Source organism: Bactrocera dorsalis, chromosome 2, assembly GCF_023373825.1.
Source record: "Bactrocera dorsalis isolate Fly_Bdor chromosome 2, ASM2337382v1, whole genome shotgun sequence".
NCBI lineage: Eukaryota > Metazoa > Arthropoda > Insecta > Diptera > Tephritidae > Bactrocera > Bactrocera dorsalis.
The window spans coordinates 91897234-91912676 of NC_064304.1; positions in this window are offsets into that span (position 1 = coordinate 91897234).

Here is a 15443-nt window from a genome sequence, read left to right on the forward strand (position 1 = left end):
CCTGAAACTACTGCTTGCCCGCTTGCCTGCATACCGGCGGCTTTACCTGGGAGCCATTCACCGCTATGCATGGCAAATTATCCGCGACGCAATGCGCTGAAGAACGAGCGCAGCTGTTTATTAGACTTGATTCCCCAAATGTACGGTTTCAATTTAACCAGCAAATGTGAATAGACTTTTGGACCGGACCGAACAGAACGGCGTGGCGGCGAGTGTGTATGTATTGGTGTGACTATGTGTGTTTTCGAGCAACGTGATGGACAAAGCGCGAGCAAAAGGCCGGGAAATTATGCAATAAATGCAAATTCATATGGAAATACATGAAGGTGCATGAAGGTGCGTAGGCAGGTGTGTGTGTGTGTTTAATGGTGTACGTATATGTGTGTGAAGCAATTGAATGCATTATAGGTATTATGCAAATTTAATTTAAGCGAGACTGAGCCACGCTGAGGCAATGGAAAGTATGTATACATATTGTATATGTATATATTTATATATATGTCTGTGCATACATAAGTGCAACACATGTGGCATGCGGTGGCCAGAGGCGCAGGAAAATTAAGTGGAAAAATGAAAAATCCATTTTATAATGGCAATTCAGCCTGTCGCAATGCTTTGATTGTGCAATATTTTATGCACGCACACACACTAAAGCACTTGCGTGGCAAAGCCTTTGAATATGAATTTGTATTTCTGTGTGGTAGTAGCATGTTTGGAGTTCATTGAAATTTATTGCGATTGCCCAACTGAGATGCGAATTAACAGCATAAAAGTAATATGTGTTTTATTAGCCAAGCTGTTGTTGGTTTGTTGGTATTGCCACTATTCGCATGTATGCGGAGTAAAACCGTTAAACAGCACAAAAAGGCAAATTACGTAAATATGAAATTCCAAATGCCCTTTTTTCGCCCTCTCTGCTTTACACCAACACTATCTCATTCTCTCTCTCTCCGTCTCTCTCTGCTAAACCGCTATAATACGTGGTTCGCGGCTAATTTCAGCACTAATAAGCAATTAGCTGTATTGGTATAGTATTACAAAGTACAGTTTATTATGCGAATATCTCCCAAAGTTCCCTAGTCAAGGCGCACAAATGTTACTGCTTTTGCGAGGTTGTTGAAACGAGTGTTGTTCGTAAATACTGAATTTAATAAAAAAAACATAGAGAAGAATGAATTTCATTCATTGAATATCTATACTTAGTACAGGCCCTCATTTTCTTGATCTGGAATGAAAGGGTGAATAAATGGAAAACGCGCTCACTTTGGCTCTTTTTTTTACTTAGAACCCAATCTCTCGAAAAAAAACGATTTGAACCAATACCCAGAAAAAAATCGATTTTCAGTTTTTGGGTGTGGTGAAGAACAAAGTAGAATTTTTAATGCGAAAATAAATTACCAAAACTAATAGTAGTCAAAGTTTTAGTACATATTGCTTAATATATAATAATTTAAAGTCGATTTTATTATACATAAATTACACTTCGTCAACAGTTGTTATTTCCAATAATAAATTTTCTTGTAAAATCACAATTTACACACAAATATTATATACATACGTATCCATTAGTACATAGCCATCTCTAGTACAATTAATATTTATTTCAAGTAACAATTCATTATAAGTTTTCATGGGACACCACAATTAGATACGAGTATATATTATTTTAGTTTTGATAAAAATACGAAATTTAAACAGCATTTCCCACAAAAACCACAAAAATAACTTTTCACTTTATAAAATTTGTCTAAATAAATACTCATGAAAGTTCTAAATTATTTGCAAGCATAAAATGTAAAATGCAACCAATTACAAACACATATACATATATCTATTCAATATTATATACGCATGTTTGTTTGTATTGGCGTAATGATTCTTAGAGAGCAACCATGGCATTGTGGTAAAACTATAAATATGATATTTGGCATAAATGGCTTAACTCGATGTTTGTTAATTTATATTTTATTTATTATTAGTCATTACTCTTACAATTCGAGCGATAATAGAAAATACATAAATGATATCTTTCTTTTAAAGCTATGAGTTTTCTACATTGAGCCGCGCTTGCTTTTGATGACCCTTCAGAGATTCCTTTTAAAAACAACAACTCATCAAACATAATTATTTTTCACAAATTTACTCCTTTAACCTTTGATGGCAAGCAAACATCATCGGAGATAAAACTTATTCTGCTATTTATTATGGAAAACCACACACACCTATCAGTAGTACACGTGATCTCATTACTTAAATCTACCGACCGAAATTTCATAAAACTTTCATACTGGATCATACACAGATAAGTTTATTTCTCTATATCTGTTCAATCTTTAAAAGCTATGAAGAATAAATAACTTATACAAAAGCAGATATAATATATAAGTTCTATTTGATAATAGCTTCTCATGCCAAAGATATTTCGTATTGCGCTGTTTCCACGACAGACATATCAGTGTCCAAACCAGCGACCCCTCAGTCAGATCAGAGGAATGGAAAAGCTGAAAACACCTCTTCAGCAATCTGTAATGGCATATTTCGGGTTTTTATTGAGAAAACTTACTATATTCAAGTTAACAGTTTTTTACGTAGATACCGCAACTATTCATTTCCTAATGAAAGTAATTTACTCAATTTTATGACAGTACTGAGAATAAATTAATAAAATAAAATAACAGCAAACTTGCCGAGTCGGAAGGCTAAAACTCAATAACTGCAATTAATTATTGCTTGGTGCAAGGTCATAAATAAAATTGCCAAGTTTCCTAAGTCAAGCTGTCATTGCATAGGTATTCACCCACACGCACATACTAGCTACTCCAAAAACCAAAATTTGCTATCTCAAATATCTGCGTAAAAGAAACTCACATTCAGATTACAAGTGTTGAATAAGGTTCATTAAAATGCGGTTAAATCACAGTCAAATAACTAATTAAAGAAGATATTTTCGAAATATAAATGTCTAATTAAAATTGTATGAAGAATTTCAAAGCTTGCGGTTAAATTTCTAGTGTATACATAGTATTCGCTCTCTTCCTGTGCATATTTTTGATTTTAAAGTAATTAAACAAAATATTTCGTTTCAGAATTACTTGGAGTTAACGAAAAGTATAGAGAAAAGTCATTCAAATAACATTATTTTAATCATACAGCGTCAATCAATAGGGATAACGTGATTTTGACAACACGTGGCGGTCATGTTTGTGTACGGATTTGTGTCAGATTTTGTCAGTATCTTCAGTAATGTTTGACATTTCATCATGTCACGTTTACTTTCGGTTGGAAATTGTCCAAGGTTATTACGCAAATGCACGTTCTCCAAAAAATTCACAAATTCTCATTCATCGAACAATCGTTTTTTCAGATGAACTTATTGGCTTTGTCAACAAACAAAATTGTCAACACTGGCTCATCCCAAAGTCAAATTCTCGTGTGGTTCAGGAAACACAATGGTCATCCCCAAAAATTTATCGTTTGCTACAGATTGTTATATAGCGGCCTCAGTAGGCCTTATTTCTTTCGAAAAGAGGCAGGAAATGCCGTTACCATCAATAGCCAGCATTATAACACTACGTCGGCCGACTTCTTTCTCCGGAATTCGATGAAATCGACGCCAATGATCTTTATTTCCAACTAGACGGTGGGGCACTTCCTGTTCATGTCTAAAGATGGAGGCATTGCGTACAGAGTTTGGCCACTCGTGCATATCATCCATTCAAATGTCGCCAAGCCCATTCGATTTAAAGTATTTGCATTGCTTTCTCAGGGGCGGTGTTAAATCAAAGGTTTATACCCATCAATCAGCACCGCTCGGGAAGGGCGACGACAACATTCAACGCACTATTGCCGATATGTTGCAATGAATCATCGAAAATTGGCATAGAGATATGGTGGTAGTTTCAACACAAACCTTAACACCACTCACAATTCCAGTCTCTGCGAATAACTTCCAACAAGTCGCCGTGAATATTAAATAGGATAATGTTTGGGATCAGCCAAAGTGTTGGTTCGACAAGACGGTGGTTGATTCGTCTCAAATTTATCATCTCGAATTCCGCCACCCACTTTTAGACCTATTAAAAAGTATAAAATATATATTTACTAGCCCCGATGCGTGATCCTGATCTCACAATGATACAATAATTGTTTTCAAGAATAATTTTTGGTGTCTTATTCTGCTACAAAAATCTACCATCTCATATTATTCTCATAAGTTGGATTAAAAATGTCACTGACCGCATAATAATTCTGTCTGAAAGTTTATTCAGCATCAAAGGCTTCCTACCTTAAAGGATTCATTCAGTTCAGGGGGTATTTCAATAGTTCCCACTGCAATTGCCGCAGCTTGAAGCGAATTCAATTTCCTAAAGTCATTTATGAGTGATTGATTCTAAGACAGGACTTTCCTGCAAATATTATATATGCAGCCGCAACACAAATTACGAGCTCCAAGGGAAGACCCTGCAGGTAGCCACACCTGCTACTAGGCATATGCAAATGCGAATAAGTTAATCTGGCTTCTTCAAAATCTTCTCACTACGAGACGCAGCACTCATACAACTGTAATAAGTTCAACATTAATATTCAACACCTACAATCGTTGTTGTTGCTTGCGCAAATATTGGCACAGAAATGTCACACATTGTCCTCAAGTGTGAGTATATTCGTCACATTTGACCATTGTAAAATAAGGTGAATTGTTAAATTCTCTTGGCATTGTTTGCATTGACTAGATTGTGTTTATGCACCATAGCTTATGCACACTCACGTGCACACTTCTGTACATACATACATATATTGGTGTCATGTTGCTAATTAGTATGATTTCAATATTTGCCATATCATATTAATATATATAATGTATATACATAAATATAAATATCTACATGTGTCTATTGAGAACACTATGACAATATGTGTATGTGTGTGTGCAGTCTTTCGATTGTTTCTCATTAAAACAATATTTACTTTGACTTAAATAATTCATAAACTATACATTCAAGTGATAGATATGTAATTAATTATATTGCTACATATGTAAAAGACGTGTGGAACTATGTTAGTTTAGCATAACCTAGGTTACCCATTGAAAAGTGATTGATTCAAACCATTACAATGAAAGTTCAAAGAGCTTTTGCTGTGCTTTCACGCGCAAAAGCAGCAGATGGTTTCTGGTGACCGGCAGAACGTAATGAATTTTACTTATATATAAATATATCAGCTGATAAAGGGCATGAAAAACAACGAACAAGATACCGAACTTTTATAACGTTTCATTAAAATAATATAGGAATTACCAAAACTTACCTTTGTTGGAAATTGAAAGCTCTACTATAAAGCTCGAATCGACGATTTTTTCGTAAATCAAACAGTGTAAAAGATATTAAGGGGGTATTCTACTGTAGAATTTTGGAAAAATTCGATTTTTTTCCTATATTTAAAGTTTAGACCCTTAAGAACATATCCTCCAAAGGATTTTTAAAAATTAAAATTATTTTAAGAGCCACAATTACTTTAGTGACGCAGTACCTAGCGCGGTAGGTAGGTGGACTCACTTTTTTAAACGCGTTTTTCTCGAAACTACTTTTTTCCACACGGTACCGGCATTATCTCAAGTTCTATACAACCGATTTACTTGAAATTTTGTGTGAACCTTCTTTATATAATCCTTTATCCTTTATCTTTATATAATCCTTAATCCTTTGTTTTTAATATTTAAAAAAAATTCAGGAATTTAAAAAAAAGCGTAAAAAATGATTTTTATTTTCAGGCAGTCGCCATTTTTCAAAAAAAAAATTTCGTGTTCCCTGAGGTAGGGACTATAACAGCATCCTTACTGATTAAGAATTTCTTTTGATTTTTTTTTCAGACCACCAGGAGAGTCAGGATCAATGTCACCAGGATGCGCCATTTTTTTACACCTGTCTCTCCCCTCCCTCTAATTATTTTAATTTTTAATATTTTTTTGTAAAATTTTTTTCTGTATTCTTAAGATATCAATAAAAACACCATAAAAATATTTTTTAATATACATATTTTTTTTTTTTATAAAATTCAAAAAACTGCCCAAAATTTGAGTAGAATACCCCCTTAAGGTTAAAGTTTGACTACTTTAACCCAAAATTGTATTTTTTTAGAATTTTATCCCGCCGTGTTTCAATAGATGTCTCTAGAGTCAAGCACTGGTCGATTAAATCGTTTTACTTGTATATCGATCTTAGACATTTGTGTTAACCCAACAATTTTTAGAGATCTGTTTGCATCCCAAACTTATTCTCAACTGAAAATGTCACTTTTTGAGCCGAATTCTTGACATTTACGGGAAATTTTGCTTTTATTTTTTAATTCCAAGAAAAGTGCGGCTGAGGACCCCTCCACGCTTTACGGAGGCTGACACATACATAGATAATACTATTACTCTACTACTACCATCTATGTATATGATTTCTATTAAGTATTAAAAAAATAAAGAATTTTTGTAAAGCAACTTGTGTTAGGAGGATGGAGTCATGTGTAGAAGTTCACGCAAGTGAGGAAAGTTCTCTGATCGCCATTCACTTGGGAGTGGCCAGAAACGATTCTTTTGCATATGACTCAAGCAGCTCATGACTTCCGGTCTTTGACCAAGTATCCTCTGGGTAGCCTAAGAACATCCGTTTGAAGGCGAGCTAAAGTGAGAAGGCGAAACATCACCTGCATAGGGTTGTGCGCTGGGTTTGGGACCCGCCACGTAAAAAACACCTCCAATGAAAAACAACAAACAGCCTGCTGTTGTTGAATCGGCTATAATCGCGTAAGCGGTGCCTACGCCAGTAAAGAAGAAGAAGAAGAACTTGTGTTAGTTTACAAAGAAATGGATCATAAAGCATTTCGTGTGTTAATTAAGCATTCTTTTTTGAGGTAATAAAGGAAAACACTTTTGGACCGTTTTTATATAATAAAGCCTTAAATTTACAAAAAAAACAGCGGAAGCAAAGTTGTACACCAATACAACTCAAAAAAAAAAAAGAAAACATTAAAAAAAAAATACTGCCAACCATAATTTTTCAATTAAGATAAGCCTTTGGGAGATATTTATCGTCAAGCCTTGATACATATCGTATGTATATTGTGACAAAAAAGTACCCAGAAATTGTGAATAAATCACAAAATATTTAATTATTCGTCAATTTTATTTTGTCGCATTTCAGGTAATTCCCACCACATGTAATGCACTTATGCCAACGATTTTTACCGTCCTCCAAATTTTTGAGATGGCCTTCACCTCCGTCAGCGTATTTTGGTTTATGATTTCGGCTCATTTTTTTCTTCTTCATTCCGATGATTTTTGACTTGCTTGCATGTCAAACTCATAAACCAATTTCTCATCGCCAGTTATAATGCTCTCCATGAATGTGGGATCGGAATTCACATGATCAAGCATGTCCAAATTAACCTTTTTACGATACTTTTTTGAAAAAAAAATTCACTTTATCCGGACGAGTCGAAAAAAGATCGCGTTTCATACACAAAATAATCCACCAAAGTAATTCGATCGGCTCGCGAGAAATGTCGAGCTAACTTGTCATCTCTCTAACACTTGTCTGACGATTTTCGAGCACCATATCCTTCACTTTTTAAATATTTTCATCAATTGAAGAGATGGAAAGTTGATCAGAACAAAGCATGTCTTCAACGATCTCTCGATGTCTTTGAAGGCTTTGTACGAGTACCACTCGTAAGATTGTGTTTTTGAATCACCGTAAGCCTTTTCCAACTCTTTTAAGTCGAAAGTTCTTTAAGTTACTTCACCATGTATTCTCAATAGCGATGAAGCTTACCTTACCTTTTAAGTCGTTAATATTTTCATAAAGACTTTTTTGCTGAAATCACTCGCTCCTCCCACTTTGACTCGTTGTCCTGTGAATGCATACCTTTGTGTGTGTTAACATTTCCTTCCCAGTAATTAGTAACCACAAAACAATTACTTTCCACTAAAATAATCTTCTTTATTTTATAATAAACGCCTTTTTGGAGAACGACCTTCTTCAGACATAAACGTGGCTTACTGAATTTCTACTGCATATAAAAGGACGGAGATTTAACAAAAAAATCACGTAACCAAAGCATGCACCGTTGCAGCCATGCTGCCAAGTATTTCATGGTTTTAGCGTCGAACACATGTGAAGTGCACTTGAGAGCTCCATCACGCCAACTTACTTATGTATGTATATACAAAGCTTAAAGGTATAGGAAAAATTGGATGCAGGCTTAAATATTGGTGGTTACATCAAAATTTTGCAATCATGTATTTAAAAAACACGAGTTTTCTAGTTGCATATATTTTTTACAGTTCACTGACAAATTTTAGTTTAAAAAATTAATACCTCAAACAACAACTACACTGTACTCCTTACCTCATATAGAAAAATCAAGGAGGATTAAATCTGAAAATTTGTAGGTGTCCTCGAAGAGAAAAATATGAAATATGCTTCAGAAAATATCAATACCTTTTACCATTTACCAGATTTAGTACCAATCAACCGTGTTACTATTGGATCGTATTCCAAACCTAAAGGTCAATATGTTAGAAAGACTGACTGAGTCGAAGACTAAATCTATTACAGTATACATCGACTACCAAAGTCGATTTATAGACAATATTGAAACTATATAATGAAAGCCGAACAATTTTTATTGTTTTTCCCCTCAAGAAAACTCTACCATCTACCAAGAGTAAAATGCAGCACCTTCTGCTGAAGATATCCGTCTTTAAACTAGTTACAATTTCCTGCAAACTCAACATTATCAGTTTTAGTTCCACAGAAAATGTCTGCGATTTTTGGGAACTTTTCTTAAAATTCGTTCAATGGTGTTGTTGCGCAGGTTTAATTCGTTAGTTCCTTCGTTTATCCTTTCGTTGTATAATAACATAATTTTCATACGCTCTTCTCTGTAACAAATTTGTGGTTTCTTTGAGGTCTTAATTTTTATTTAGTTTATTATTATTGTTTTTTTTCGGTTATTTCTTTTGTTCCACCAATTGTTCTTTTTTGCTGTTTGTTACTCGCATTATTGCTGCACTGTTGTACAGTTCATTTACTCAACCGGCTTTTCATGCAGAAAATTATACAACATAAAACGAGTGATTATCCTGTCGTGGCTTTTTATTGTACCACGCGCGCGCAATCGTATAAACACGCACACTCGTACATAGACGTGGCATAGCAGAGCTTGGCACAGCATATAAGCATGACATGCCAAACTGGAGGCAAGCAAAGCTACCCACAATTGCAAGGTCTAACAGTGCACGAAATGCATTAACAACCGACTCACAGAGAGATGGGTGGGACAGGGTTGCAGTCGGCAATTGCCGAAAGAAAGGAGCATTGCAACATAAATACTACACTCATAACAATTTCACCCCAACTGCACTTTAGCCAACAGCATTGCTGCTTTTTCGGCATTTAAATAACCAGAAGTAACCGCACAATGGCACTCCTCGGCAAATAACAAGCTTTTGTTGCCGACGCGACGTAAGCAGCAAAAGCGTGGCAGTAATGAGAGAGTAGCAAATGGTCATAATAACGCCTGCTTCCTGTCTTCCACCACCCATCTTTTTGGTAGAAACATAAAGGTACAAACATAATGTTGGTGTAAGCATAAAGGGCGGAAAGTGTGGAGCAGATTGCCACCTCAAGACCATAAAGACAGTAACGAGCATAAAAATGCAAATACAATAAAAAAAAACACTAGCTACAATAACCATGAAGGTGCAACGCTAAATAAAGGCACAAAGAGGCGAAAACGAAATTAAGCGCCACCAGCTGTCGTATTTCAACTGCGGTGAGAACAGACAGCAGTCCGACTGATCGCAACCGGAAGTGTTGGCGTCGTTAGGTGAGTCTTAATTTGTACGAACATATTACATAAAAACGCATACCTACATATATGTGCAGTAGTGTAATAAGCAAATTGTGGGGCTTTGCGAAAGGCTTAAAATTCAGGCTACTCAATTTAAATGAGTCGCGGCCTCTATCTCATTGATAAAGCATTGATGACATATGCATGAAAAAGCTCAATGAATACATTATATATTTCCTTTCTTCATTAAGCCTGATGGCTGGAAAACTAATGCAATTTTAACTCGAGTTTATTGATCGGTTTGGCGCTTAACATTAAACACTGGCTGTGTAAACTGACGTTGAGCAGCCGTTCGATACCAAACGAGGTTTCAGACAAGCCGCACCCCTTTGGGCGACTTCTTCAATCTACTCTTGGAGAAAATAATGCGAGCTACCATCTTCTATAAGAATCATTGGCCTCAATAACCAAGTCATTAATGCTGCTTTATCCAGAATGGATAAAGAACTCGCTATCGCGACTAGGCTCCCACGTCACTGTTGATAGTCATACCTTCGAAGTCGTAGATAATTTCGTCTATCTTAGAAGCAATATTAACAGCAATAACAATGTAAGCCTCGCAAACTATTGCATAACAACTCTTGCCAACAAGTGCTACTTCGAACTGAGTAGGCAGTTGAGAAGTTAAGTCCTCTCTCGACGAACAAAAAATAAACTCCATAAGTCACTCATCGTTCCCGTCCTGCTATATGGTGCAGAGGCATGGACGATGACAAAATCTGATAAGTCAACATTATGAGTTTTCGCGAGAAAGGTTCTGCGAAAGATTTATGGACCTCTGCGCGTTGGCTACGGCGAATATCTCATTCGATGGAACGATGAGCTGCATGAGATATACCATGAGATTGCTATAGTTCAGCGTATTAAAAGACAGCGGCTACGCCCTGCCGATCATATTATAATGTTTAAAAGAACAGTTAACAAATACAATTTATCAATTTTTATTTTAAATACATGGACAACCAAAAACTCAATACAAAATGATTCTAACCTCACTTTGTACACAAAAAAGAAAGCATTAGAGTTTCTGCAGATTATTATTTTTTTTTTTAGTTTTTCCATTCGTACATACTCAAAACGTTTGGTTTAACTTCTGAGCATCTATTTTTGGTTGGTAGCGAATGCTTTTAATTCAAACTGATATACTAAACCCTGGACACGAAACATATAGGAACCGAATACCGCGACCAAAATGAAGAAGAACTTCGAAAAAATATACAAAAGATGTTGGCTGGTATAAAAAAGTTGCATTGCCAAAGAAACGGGACGCACGGGCCGGGTATCGGTGGCATGAAAAGGCGCTGCGAAAGCGAATGTGAAGAGATTAGTGTATGACAAGTTGAGCTGGCATTTTATTTCTTTATCCTCTTTAACTATTATGAATAGCGTATGCATTAGGCGAAGCGGAAGTAGTGCCATGGACCAGTGTGGGTGCACAACATCCACTAAATGTATTATATATATATATATATATGTACATATATATATGTGAGTGTGTGTTTGGTATATTTTGCAACAGTTGTGCTGCAAACACATTTGTATAACTTTATGTCCAAAGGAGATTTGTTGCGCGCGACTAAACTTCCTCTATGCTTGGCCCCCACACAAATGGCACAAATGGAAAAATTCTAGAGCGAATTCTTGGCAAGCAAAGTTGCAGCGCATAAAGAAAGAAAGCAAGTAGTTAGCTGTTGTTGTAGTAGTAGACCAGCTTAAGTACATGAATGTGTATGCACGTCCAACCATACATATATATATAGATATTTTTCGCTAATGTGAATTTATTAAAAAGCGCTTCGGATTACGTGTTGTCAGAATTTGCTAAGCTCGACAGCTATTATATGAAATATGATTATTAATTGGCTTGTTTACGAGTATACATCCAGCTATTAGATGCTTATTTGAAGTAATAAATATAATGGAAATGACAGATTTTAATGCATTTGCTCATGTTACGTATACGCCACGTGCGACGGCAGAATTTTCAGGCATTACAACTTGGCATTAAATGTAGTAGCGGTAGTTATGCCGTTATTTCGCTAGAGTATTGCATAAACAATTTAGATTAGAGTTTATTGAAGTTTTATGCGCTTAATGGTAGTCAACCTAATCAACTAAATGAAGATACCGAATGATCTAGTCGAATTTGAGCATTAGTTTTTCTCGATTAAGCTTGAGGGAGATTAGTTTTTGTACATTTTTTCAATTATGCACATTGGAGGTAAATGTGGATGAAAAGACTTACTAAGTAGACTTAATAATAAAGAGAAATTAAGCTCTTCCTGACTAACTTTTTTAGGAGTTATTTGGTTAGAGTAAAGAGGATTGCTAATGTCCTCGTACCATAAGTGAGCTCAGAGCAATCATTCGTCCCGAAATTATTGCATTATTGCTCGAGCTTTTTTTTGCAGGCTCATATTTGATATTGTATTAAAAAATATAGAAGTATTTAAATTGCATAGAGTAAAATTAAATACATACAAATATATCCAATGTAAAATTCGATTGTTCTTTATACCTCGAACAGGGTATATTAAGTCTGTCAGGATTTTTGTAACACCTAAAGGAAAACGTCAGAGACGCTATAAAAATATATATATACACTAGAGGACTCGCCCAAGTTTTACTGTGGCTGTTACATAGGTAGTGCTACTAATACCATCTATATGATTTCTATTAGTTAGATTATAAATATTATTTAAGGAATAATCGCATTTTTGGTGAAGCAACTTGTGTTAGTTTACAAAAAAATGAATCATAAAGAATTTCGTGCGTTAAGAAAGAATTGATTTTTGGGGTAAAAATACTATTGAATTTGGGCTGTGCATCAGTGAAATCAATCGAGTCCAATCGATTGTCAGCCTAGTAGATTGCATATTAAGAAAGGTTCTCAAGATCTACATATGTCGCCTTCTACTTTAGTATCGTTTTGTTTAATGCACGTTTACGCCAATTTAAGGTTTGAATATTGAATACTGCGATGGTAGCTCCATCCATCGGTCAAACATTTAAAATTAGCAATTAATTACAAATGAAAAATTAATTTAAAAAACATTTTCCAGTGGACCAAATTGTAAATCTAAACCATCCTCGAATCTCCTTGAACATACACACAAAATTTCATCAAAATCGGTCCATCCGTTTAGGAGCAGTTCAAATGCAAACACACGGTCAGAAGATTTATATATATAAAGATAAGTGATCAATTATACGAGCTGAGACGATTTAGCCAAGTCAATCTGTTTGTCGATGTGTGTGTCTGTACACATGCGAAATAGTTCCGCAGTTTTTGAGATATCCACCAAAAATTGTCCACACCTGCTTTTCACACAAAGAATCAGCTCATTTGACGAAACGGGCGTTAACGAACCACTATAGCATATAGCTGTCATACAAACTGAACGATCGGACTCAAGTGATTGTGTGAAAAACTTGTTAACGAAGTACCCTCACGAAATTTGGCAGGGGTTATTGTCTAAAGCAATGATGAGATCTCCATAGAAATTGATCAAATCGGATCCCCATAGCATATAACTAGCATATAAACTAACCGAACACTGCTTTTGTAAGGAATACTTATAGTAGTGAAGGACTTCCAACACCAAAAAATACACCCTGTTCAAAATTTAATCTCATCTACTGCAATTAAATCATTTCTAACACGATAACATCGATGGAAATACCGTGTGAGTTTGAAACTCGTTTCATTTGCAACCAATTATTTGAACCAGCTATTTTGAGCACGCTTTCCAACTAACTGTATCCAATAAGCTATTAACCCAATAAAAGGCAGTGCTGACTTTTACTACATTTTCCATTTAGCCAATTAAATAGGACGCCTGTCAATAACACATTTTGGAATTCAACTGGCGAAATCGCACTGAATGCGCAAAAGTTTCGAATTCATTTCAAAACCGCTTTTAAACAGCACTTAGCACTGCTGATAGTGAACTATTTGCCAGAAATAAATTGACACCAACGTGCAGATGTCAAAAAATCAATGCCGACATCACAACACACACACAACAAAGAGTGTGAAGCATGAATGTGAATGCTGAATGGAAGTTGGAAATGGTGAAGGCGTGAAATGAAAAGGAAAGAGTAAAGGCTATGAAAGCGGATGTGTAAATGACAGCATTGAACAATCGAACAATTGAGCGATTGTAAATGCGAGCACACATATGCGCACACACACCTACGTATGTATGCTTTATTGTGTGTTGCAGCAATTTTCCGCTTTTCAAGCTCAAACACACACACACCCACAACAGGCGTATTATACGCCAAAACAAAAGGAAAAGCAGCAATAAACAAAAAATCACAAACAATAACATAACAGAAACTGTGCGAAATAAAAAATCAACAACAACACCAACACAAACAACGACAACCGGCAACAAAACAATCACAATCCATCAAATAAACAACAAATCCGCGTCGATGGCGCTCAAACAAACGGCATGAATTATCGCCGCCCGTGTGGCGGTGCAGGGGTAGGGGTTTGCATGCGCAACCAGAGGTTTCAATTGCCGCTAGCATGATTGGTAGCATATCAGGCTAATATCTAAAGCGTTACAGCCGACATGGTGTAGCATTGTTGTCGAACTAGTGGCAAAAGGCAGACAAGCAGTCGCATTGACAGACAGATTTATCGAGCCGCTGTTTGATTGAACGCCATGTGAGTGGTGTGCTGGTTTGATACACACGTTGTATCATTGCCAGCGATACGCTTAAGAGCGTGTGAAAATTGAAATAAAACAGTGAAAGCACTAAGCTATGCAAATACGCAAATAAACACACGCCAACAAAGCCGCATTAGTCGCTCTGCCATGAAGCGCGCAGTAATAAAAACCATCGTAGGAGTAGGGAAGCTAACTGAGGTGCGCCGCGCCGCGCCACAACAGGCAAAATGCAAAAACAAAAGCGAACAAAAAGAATGTATATCACAAAAACAAATAAACGCGTAAAATAGGAATTGTATTGCGTGGCGGATTAGATATAAGACTCAGCCAGCTAGTAATACTGAGACTGCCGGCACAAAGAGAAAATAAAAGCGCAAAAAATGAAAAAAAAAAACAGAAGAAGAAAAACAGGCGCCCGCTCGCACAAATCACTTTTTATGTGCCAGCTTTGCGCGTAGTGGCAGCTGGGCAGACAGAAAAAAGGGTTTTACTAGCCGCGTTAAAAGTTGTTCTAAGCGTGCGCATATTTGTAAGCATCTTTACTAGCTAACGGCAATGTTATGGTTATCATGCTACACCAAACTCCACGCGATAATCCGATGTGGTAATTTACAAGGCTATGCGCGATTGGCCGATTGAGTATGGCTTGTAGGAAAGCGCACTAGTGCTGAGCAAATGTGCCTTAAATTAAATCAAACTTCAAACGTTAATATATTTTAAACGGTCGGACTTACGGAAAAATTGTAACAGACGTTTTGGAAAAGGATTCAATTTGCTACAAAACCAATAAAGTTGAAAGTGAGATTTGAATTTTGTGATCTGATAATAAGAAAGAATTAGAAAATTGCAAGGCGGAGC